Source organism: Pongo abelii, chromosome 5, assembly GCF_028885655.2.
Source record: "Pongo abelii isolate AG06213 chromosome 5, NHGRI_mPonAbe1-v2.0_pri, whole genome shotgun sequence".
Lineage (NCBI taxonomy): Eukaryota > Metazoa > Chordata > Mammalia > Primates > Hominidae > Pongo > Pongo abelii.
Window position 1 is genome coordinate 10,672,978 of NC_071990.2, and position 9,299 is coordinate 10,682,276.

The following is a 9,299-nucleotide window of genomic DNA, read 5'->3' on the forward strand; positions in this document are numbered from 1 at the left end:
GTCCCTGACTACATTTATATTTCTCTTTTAGCTTTCTATAACATCCTGTTCTTTTTCTTAATAGGACTCATCATAATTTGCAAAGATACATGTTTTTGTGTGTTTATTGAATATCTGCCTCTAGAATAAATGTTGTATAAAGGCAGAAAAACAACACTTTTGTTACTACCATATATACTTAGAACACGGTAGGGAATTTAGTAAGTCTTTGCTGAATACATTGATCAAATCTACTGGGTGTTTGTTTGTTTGTTTGTTTGTTTGTTTGTTTTGAGTCAGAGTCTTGCCCTGTTGCCCAGACTGGGGTGCGATGGCATGATCTTGGCTCCCTGCAACCTCCACCTCCCAGGTTCAAGTGATTCTCGTGCCTCAGCCTCCCAAGTAGCTGAGATTATAGGCACCTGCCACCATGCCTGGCTAATTTTTGTATTTTTAGTAGAGACGGGGTTTCACCATGTTGGCCAGGCTGGTCTTGAACTCCTGACTTCAGGTAATCTGCCCACCTTGGCCTCCCAAAGTGCTGGGATTACAGGCATGAGCCACCGTGCCTGGCCAATGGTAAGTATTGGAACATCTAAACATAATTAAGCACAGAAAAGGGACAGTAAAAATATGGTTTTAAAATCTTATGGTATTCGCATCATAAACGTGGTCTCTCATTGACCAAAAACATAGTTATGTGGCACATGACTATATATTGAGTGATTTCTATTGAATTCTGGACACATTTGTGTTATGTTATGAGACACTGGCTCTTATTTATTTATTTTTTAAGACAGAGTCTCGGCCGGGCGCAGTGGCTCACGCCTCTAATCCCAGCACTTTGGGAGGCCGAGGCAGGCAGATCACGAGGTCAGGAGATCAAGACCATCCTGGCTAACACAGTGAAACTCCGTCTCTACTAAAAATACAAAAAATTAGCCAGGCGTGGTGGCAGGCGCCTGTAGTCCCAGCTACTCCAGGCTGAGGCGGGAGAATGGTGTGAACCTGGGAGGCAGAGCTTGAAGTGAGCCAAGATCGTGCCACTGCACTCCAGCCTGGGCAACAGAGTGAGACTCCATCTCAAAAATAAAAATAAAAAGAGTCTCTCTTTGTCTCCCGGTTTGGAGTGCAGCAGTGTGATCTGGGCACACTGCAACCTCTGCCTCCTGGGTTCAAGCGATTCTTGTGCCTCAGCCTCCCAAGTAACTGGAATTACAGGCGCACACCACCACGCCTAATTTTTGTATTTTTAGTAAAGACGAGGTTTCACCATGTTTACCAGGCTCGTTTCGAACCAACCTCAAGTGATCCGCCTGCCTCGCCTTCCCGAAGTTCTGGGATTACAGGCGTGAGCCCCGGCCTCTGGCTCTTATTTAAACCTTTTGTTTTAACTGATTTTCTCTGACACTGCTGGGGGAAGGGAAGAAGGATGCTACTGCCAGATGGAAGTAGGTGACTTTTGGTGACACACGAGGTTCTCTGCTTGGCCTCCAGTGACACCCAAAGAGTGGGGGCTTATTATTAGTGCCAGGTGGTCTGGGAGCTGTGGCTTTCCCTGTGGTCTCTATTGGCTCCACAATGGGAAGGGGACTTGATACCAGCCACTGGGAATAAAACAACCAGCTCCCTACTTAGTGTCCTGTGGGTATGGTCAGAGTGGGGCTTCAGTTTGATGTGTGGTTTGGCTGCAGCAGAGTGGTCACTGCCTGAAAGTATTGCTAGGCTGCTCCTTGTGTGGTCCTTTGGCTAGAAAGAGCAGGATTTTTGTTCATGCACTTTTTTTAAAATTATTATTTGGTCCATGCCTGTCCATTCTGCTAGGTTTTCTTTTTTTCTTTTTTTTTTCCTTTGAGACTGAGTTTAGCTTTTGTTGTGCAGTGGTGTGATCTCAGCTTACTGCAACCTCTGCCTCCCGGGTTCAAGTGATTCTCTTGCCTCAGCCTCCCGAGTAGCTGGGATTACAGAGGCCCACCACCATGCCCAGCTATTTTTTGTATTTTTAGTAGAGACGGGGTTTCACCATGTTGGCCAGGATGGTCTTGAACTCCTGACCTCAGGTGATCCACGCGCCTCAGCCTCCCAAAGTGCTGGGATTACAGGCATGAGCCACCACGCCTGGCTGGCCATTCTGCTAGGTTTTCATTTTCATTTTTTTTTAAGGCTTTGTCTCGCTGTGTCACCCAGGCTGGAGTGCAGCGGCGTTATCTCTGCTCACTGCAACCTCTGCCTCCCGAGTTCAAGCCATTCTCCTGCCTCAGCCTCCCAGGTAGCTGGGATTACAGGCACCCACCACCATGCCCAGCAAATTTTTTGTATTTTCAGTAGAGACAGGGTTTCACCACATTGAAGTCTTGAACTCCTGACCTCAGGTGATCCACCTGCCTCAGCCTCCCAAAGTGCTGGGATTACAGGCGTGAGCCACTGTGCCCTGTTGGTTTTCACATTTAAGTCTGGGATATATAAGGGAAACAATTTTAGGGAACTTACCATGGCATTCCTGAGTCCCAAGATCCCTGACTGGTCAGACTTTTCTCCACCTTTCAGAGCCTTCTTATGTGTCATCTATATATGATGTCCAGGGTTTTTAGTTGCACTTAGTGAGAGAGGAAAGTAGGTCTACTCTATCATCCCAGAAAAGTAAGTTTCTGAATATGATTTTTAGATGGAATAAAAATGGATACAAATGTAATTCCTCTTATGCCATTCTCCCTAGAATCAATGTAGGATCACCTTATGATAATGAAGTTACTTGAGGCTGGGTGCAGTGGCTCACACCTATAATCCCAGCGCTTTGGGAGGCAGAGGGAGGCGGATCACCTGAGGTCAGAAGTTCAAGACCAGCCTGGTCAACATGGTGAAACCTGGTGTCTACTAAAGATAAACAAAATTAGCTGGTTGTGGTGGCTGGCGCCTGTAATCCCAGCTGCTTGGGAGGCTGAGGCAGGAGAATTACTTGAACCCGGGAGGCAGAGGTTGCAGTGGGCCAAGATGATGCCACTGTACTCCAGCCTGGGCAAGAGTGAGACTCTGTCTCAAAAAAAAAAAAAAAAAAAAAAAGGGACTTGATGAAGCTTCCATGTTATTTACTTCTAGTCAGTTCCTAGGGAATGCATATTACAGCAAGGTTGAGTATAATGCAGGTATTCCTGAGAGGTGAAGCCGGCTGGGCTTCTGGGTCGGGTGGGGACTTGGAGAACTTTTCTGTCTAGCTAAAGGATTATAAACACACCAATCAGCACTCTGTGTTTAGCTAAAGGTTTGCAAATGCACCAGTCAGCGCTCTGTGTCTAGCTAATCAGGTGGGGACTTGGAGAACTTTTGTGTCTAGCTAAAGGATTGTAAATGCATCGGTCAGCACTCTGTGTCTACCTAAAGGATTGTAAATGCACCAATCAGCCCTCTGTAAAACGGATCAATCAGCACTCTGTAAAATGGACCAATCAGCAGGATGAGGGTGGCGCCAAATAAGGGGATAAAAGCAGGCCACCCGACCCAGCAGTGGCAACTCTCCTGTCAGTCCTGTTCCATGGTGTGGCAGCTTTCTTCCTTTTGCACTTTGCAATAGATCTTACTGCTGGTTACTGTTTGGGTCCTCACTGCCTTTACGAGCTGTAGCACTCACCATAAAGGTCTGCAGGTTCACTCCTGACAACTAGCCTAAATGACAAGCCAAGTGGGAGGAACGAACAACTCTGGACGCGCCATCTTTAAGAGCCATAACACTCATTGCAAAGGTCTGCAGCTTCACTCCTGAAGCCAGCAAGACCATGAGCCCACAGGGAGGAATGAACAACTGGACGTTCCGCCTTATGAGCTATATAGCGCTGACTGCAAAGGTCTGCAGCTTCACTTCTGAAGCCAGTGGGACCATGAACCCACAAGGGAGGAATGAACAGCTCTGGATGCACCACCTTTAAAAGCTGTAACACTCAACGGCAAAGGTCTGTGGCTCCACTCCTGAGGCCCGTGCAGACCACTGAACCCAGCGGAAAGAAGAAACTCCAGACATGTCTGAACAGCTGAAGGAACAGACTCTGGACACACTGTTTTTAAGAACTTTAAACACCGCGAGGGTCCGTGGCTTCATTCTTGAAGTCAGCAAGACCAAGAACCCACCAGAAGGAACCAATGTTTGGACACATTCGTATCAGCTGTTTAAAATTCTTGGCGTGGGCGGGGAGCTGTGGCTTACACCTGTAATCCCAGTACTTTGGGAGGCTGAGGTAGGTGGATCACGAAGTCAGGAGTTTGAGAACAGCCTGGCCAACATGCTGAAACGCCTGTCTCTACTAAAAATAAGAAAATTAGAGCATGGTGGCATGTGCCTGTAATCCCAGCTACTAGGGAGGCTGAGGCAGGAGAATCACTTCAACCCGGGAGGCAGAGGTTTCCATGAACCAAGATCGCACCACTGCACTCCAGCGTGGGTGACAGAGCAACACTCAGTCTCAAAACAGAATTCTTCGTGGGACATTTAACTGAAAGGCTTAAACAGGCTGTTTAAGTCTATTTTAAGACACGGGGTCTCTGTCACCCTGTGCAGTGGCATGATTATAGCTCCCTGCAGCCTTGAACTCCTGGGCTCAAGCAATCCTCCTGCCTCAGCCTCCTGAGTAGCTGTGACTATAGGCATCCACCACCACACCCAGCTAATCTTATTTTTTTTGTAGAGTGGGTTTCACCATGTTGGTCAGGCTGGTCTCGAACTCCTGACCTCAAGTGATCTGCTTGCCCTGGCCTCCCAAAATGTTGGGATTACAGGCATGAGCCACTGCGCCCAGCCAGAGGATGTTTTTTTAATGTGGCATTTAAAAATAAAAAGTTGGAATATACATTTGTTTTTGGGAGTATTCAATACTATTAAAGAAGATTAATATGTTTGTGAAATACAGGCGAAAGCTTTTAGTACGAGTTAAGTATAGCAAAATCTTAGTTTTTAAAACATAGGCAGATTTTATTAGATGTGTTAAGTAGTTTGTAAGTAGAACATGTGTTAGATACAGAAAGGAATAGAAAGTCCGGGATACCTAACATTCCTAGCTACCAAGTATACGTGAGACACCTGAGCATGAAATATTTGATACATTAAATGTCCAAGAGGCACTAAATACAGTGCACAAAATATACATAAGCATGAAATAGTCATGCTATTCACTTCTGTGCCCAAGTGTCCTCTGTCCAAGAAACAGTAAAACCCATGGTTGCTCCACAGGCCAAAAGGCAAAGCTCAGCTCTTTGCCAGGCTTGCTTGTACCTGCATCTCGGAGGCACCTTGCCTCTTTGAGTCTCCTTGCTCAAACCTCTCGTCTTCAGCACCACCATCCACGGGAAAGTCAATATCACAGAGAGGGGTGGGAGGTTGGGGCAGGTGGGGGATGGTGGCCCCTAAACATTGTATGAGTTAGGCTTTAGGTAGCAGGCATCTTCCACCAGATTTGCACCGTCTCTTAACAGCGTTTATTTATCCCACCTCTTTCCTCTTGCTTTTCACTGTCTCTTTAAATTGATTTAAATAAACTAAGAGATTCAAGCATTTTAATTTGATCTGTGAGCTTTTCTGCTCACTGATCTCTGAGAAGTAGTATACCTGGAGGCCATCGCATTTCCCACATGAGAACAATTCATATCAAAATACGGAATCCATTTGGGGAGGTCAGGTTGATTGCTTCCCTTTTCCTCCTGAGAATGGATAGTCTGCATATAGTCTTAGCTGTCCATGTGTTGAATGATCAACTTTGCTATTTATGTAGAACAGGTTTTAATCACACATACACTCCTTCCTGATACAATTCCCCATGTGTAAGCATCCACCTCCACGTTCCCTGCTCCATTGTTTATCCGACAGCCATGTAGTGAGTGCTCACCATGTGTGCCAGGTGCTATCCTAGATTCTGAAGGCTAAAAGGAAAACCACAATCCCTTCTGAAAGACACAGCTTTGGTAAATAAATGAATGTATTGAATGCAATGGCCTGGGGCAGTCATGGGCAGCTTGACTGATAACTCTAGTGAAACGTTGAGTTTTTGAATGACACAGGGCACATGATGTTAACTCAATTTTTCATTTTTCTTTTTTTTTTTTGAAATGGATTCTCCCTCTGTCACCCAGGCTGGAGTGCAGTGGCGTGATCTCCGCTTACTACAACCTCTGCCTCCTAGGTTCAAGCGATTCTTCCATCTCAGCCTCCTGAGTAGCTGGGATTACGAGCGTGCACCACCACACCGGGCTATTTTTTTTTTTTTTTTTTTGTATTGTTAGTAGAGACAGTGTTTCACCATGTTGGCCAGGCTGGTCTCGAACTCCCGACCTCAGGTGATCCATGTGCCTCAGCCTCCCAAAGTGATGGGATTACAGGCGTGAGCCACCGCTCACAGCCTATCTCAGATTTTAAAAGACTCTTCACTGCAAGAAACAAATGCAACTCTGGATGTCCTAAACTTCAACAGAGGGCGTGGGGGTAAGTACATGAGAAGGACACAGGTGTATCTGGCTGAGGCCAAGGCAGGAAGAACCAGAGCCAGGGTACAGCCAGGGCAATCTGTACATGTGGCCTTTGTTTTCCTCTCTGCCGACCACCCCTCTCATTTCTCACTCCACATCTACTTGTCCATTCAACACATGTTTGCTGAGTACTGGTTATGGGCCGGGCACTGTGCTAAATGCTGCATAAATATCATCACTCCCATGAAACGAACATGCAAAAAAGGGGGAGGTAGGCTCTACAATGATTAAGCCAGTTACAGAGCAGGTTAGCAGGGAGTTGTCATAGAAGGAAAGAAGCTGTCAGGGGAAATGCAGATGAGTTGAAGTTTTAAATCAGGTGATCAGGGAAGGTGTCTCTGAGAAGTGACATTTGCGTAAAGACAGAAAGGAGGTGAGGGAGTAAACCGGGAGATTGTCTGGGGAGGGGTTCCAGGCAGATGAAGCAGCTGGGAGCAAGAAGGAAACACCAGTGAGGGGGAAAGAGAAGATGCTGATGTCAGGGAGGTGGATGTGTGGGGCTTTGCAAAGCACTGCCTGAGAAAAGGGGTACCACTGGAGGGTTTTGGGGAGAGAAATGGCACAGTCAGACTTATAACGCAAGTGCTCTGGTCACTGTGTTGAGAACAGACTAAGAGACAGAAAAAAGACTCTTCACTGCAAGAAAAAAATGCAGAGTTAGGACAGCTCTGCCATTTGCTGTGTGACCTTGTACTCTGTGCCTCAATTTCTTCCATGTGTAAAAGCAGGAGATAATCATAGTCCTCACTGCACAGAGTTGGTATGAAGTGTAAGTTAGTTAACATACGTAAAGCGCTTCCAACAGTGGCAGATAATAAGCACTGCATATGCTTTTGCTAATATTTTTATGGCTCCAATAAATATGATCTAGAAGTAGATGGCAGATGGGTTAGGTTAAGAAAACAGGCAATTTTTTTTATGATTTCATTTATTTCTTGGGGAAAGAGTTACTGACCTTGCTCTTCAACCAAACCTATAAAATACTCCCAACGATGTAGAAATTGGTATTGTAGACACTTGATAGACATGAATTACCTGGGCAGACTGCAACTTGGGATTTGTTTTTGACGTTTTTGTTCAGGGACTTGTTAATTTGTAAAGTCAACACATTCAGGCTCCAAAAATGATAAACTAATGCTTAAATTGAAGCTCAATTCCCTTTCTTCATGAGCTCTTGTGTTGTGGGAGATGAACTCTACTGCTCTTGCTGTGTGAGTACACACCTGTGTGTGTACCTGTGTTTGTCTACCAGACACAATTCTTACTCAAAGCTTCTTTGTGGGAAAAACAAAACAAAACACCCAAACCTACTGATAGGCCTCAGTGACCAAAGACTAAAAACTTAATGTTCCCTGACATAATCTTGATTACACCCTTTTGACACATTTGTGTTTCAGGGTTGCAATAACTCAGTGGGCCCCCAGTGAAGAGCTAAGCTATCTCCTAACAACGTTAATGCCAACTAGAAACATTCCCAAACACAAATCATTGATTTGATTTACTCTGGTACTAATTGAAATAGAGCAGAAACCAATTTCTTTAATTTATTTTATGACATGTTTTGATGGACTTTACCTACACAGAAGAGCTATGTGTTCTGGTTGAGGAACGACACTACAAGAAGCAGCATATGGTAGAATTAAGGATGCAGGCTTTGGCATTAGATCTTACTTTAAATAATAGCTCCATCAGTGACCAGGACTGTAGGTAATTTAATTCTCTGAGGTTCAGCCTCTTCAAGTATAAGGTGGGGAAGGGCTCGAGGATCATGGTGGATGATCCTAATTAAGGTTTGAGGCTTGCACCTGCATAGGGAAGAATGAGTCCCTAAAGCCATTCCCTGCTGGTTAAGACAAGTCTCATTAATTGTTCAGGAAAGTCTTCAATTAAATTGAAGGTCTGGCATACTGCAATTCCTGCAAGTTCTTAGTTATTATCAGCTTTGGCTGGTTAGAATCAGCTATGATAAACACGGGCTTCAATTTAGCTATCCGGAAGGTAGGCGCTGCTGCAAGTGGAAAGTTTGTCTTTAAGAATATGCGCTGCAATTTGCTTTATTCACTGATGATTATATTGATCGGAGTTGTCTATGTTGATACTTGTAGGGGATGAAGGAGAGGGAAAAGTCAACGATGACAGCAAATTTCAGTGTAGAGCAACTGAGCGAATGGTGGTGCAGGAAACACAGGGAAGAGGAGCGGCTCGGAAGTGGGAATGGAGATATCATACTGTGGACATTCGGAATCCACAGAGCTGCGTGGAAATCAGATTTAAGTTGCTCTCTCTCCACATTTAAGATGCTTCTCAAGTAGCCTCACTCCCTAAAACAAACGGATATTTGGCATTGAGCCACATTATTCTGCAGCCGCCATATTTTCTTGCAGGTGGAAGGCAGGCCCTTCCTGGTGTAAACAAACAAGATCGGGCTAGAGTAACAATCCTCCCTGATGGCCCGCATCTGGTTTATACCCTCTATTAATGAGGTCCTTCAAAATCCTCAGATGCCCTCCTCCCGCAGCGGTGGCCTCCACCTGCCGCCTGGCCCAGCTTACGTGGTCCAGCTTGTGCAAGACCCAATTCCAACTCCGGGTTTCCGGCTTTTGGCCACTCAGGATTGGACCTGGGATTGGAGCTGGTCGGCCCTGCAGGTGCTGGGCCTGGGGATTGAGGAAGCACAGAGATTCCCCGCCCTGTTCCCCGCCATCGGCGCTCGCCGCGATGCCCCGCCCCACTCCCCGCCCCACTCCCCGCCCCCGGGATGCAGGGCGCGTGCTGCTACTCGGCTGCTCAAGCCACGCCCCCACCGTCCCCATTCT

At 46.0% G+C, this 9,299-nt stretch overlaps 1 long non-coding RNA gene across 1 annotated transcript; it reads right to left on the reverse strand.

The window, feature by feature from the left end:
• Positions 1 to 8,013: 8,013 nt before the first annotated feature.
• On the reverse strand, positions 8,014 to 9,294 carry LOC129059876 (uncharacterized). The gene is made up of 2 exons (XR_008525981.2): positions 9,036 to 9,294; positions 8,014 to 8,804 (listed from the first exon to the last, which is right to left on the reverse strand). It is a non-coding gene; the product is annotated as an uncharacterized LOC129059876 (long non-coding RNA).
• Between the last annotated feature and the right edge of the window lie 5 nt (positions 9,295 to 9,299).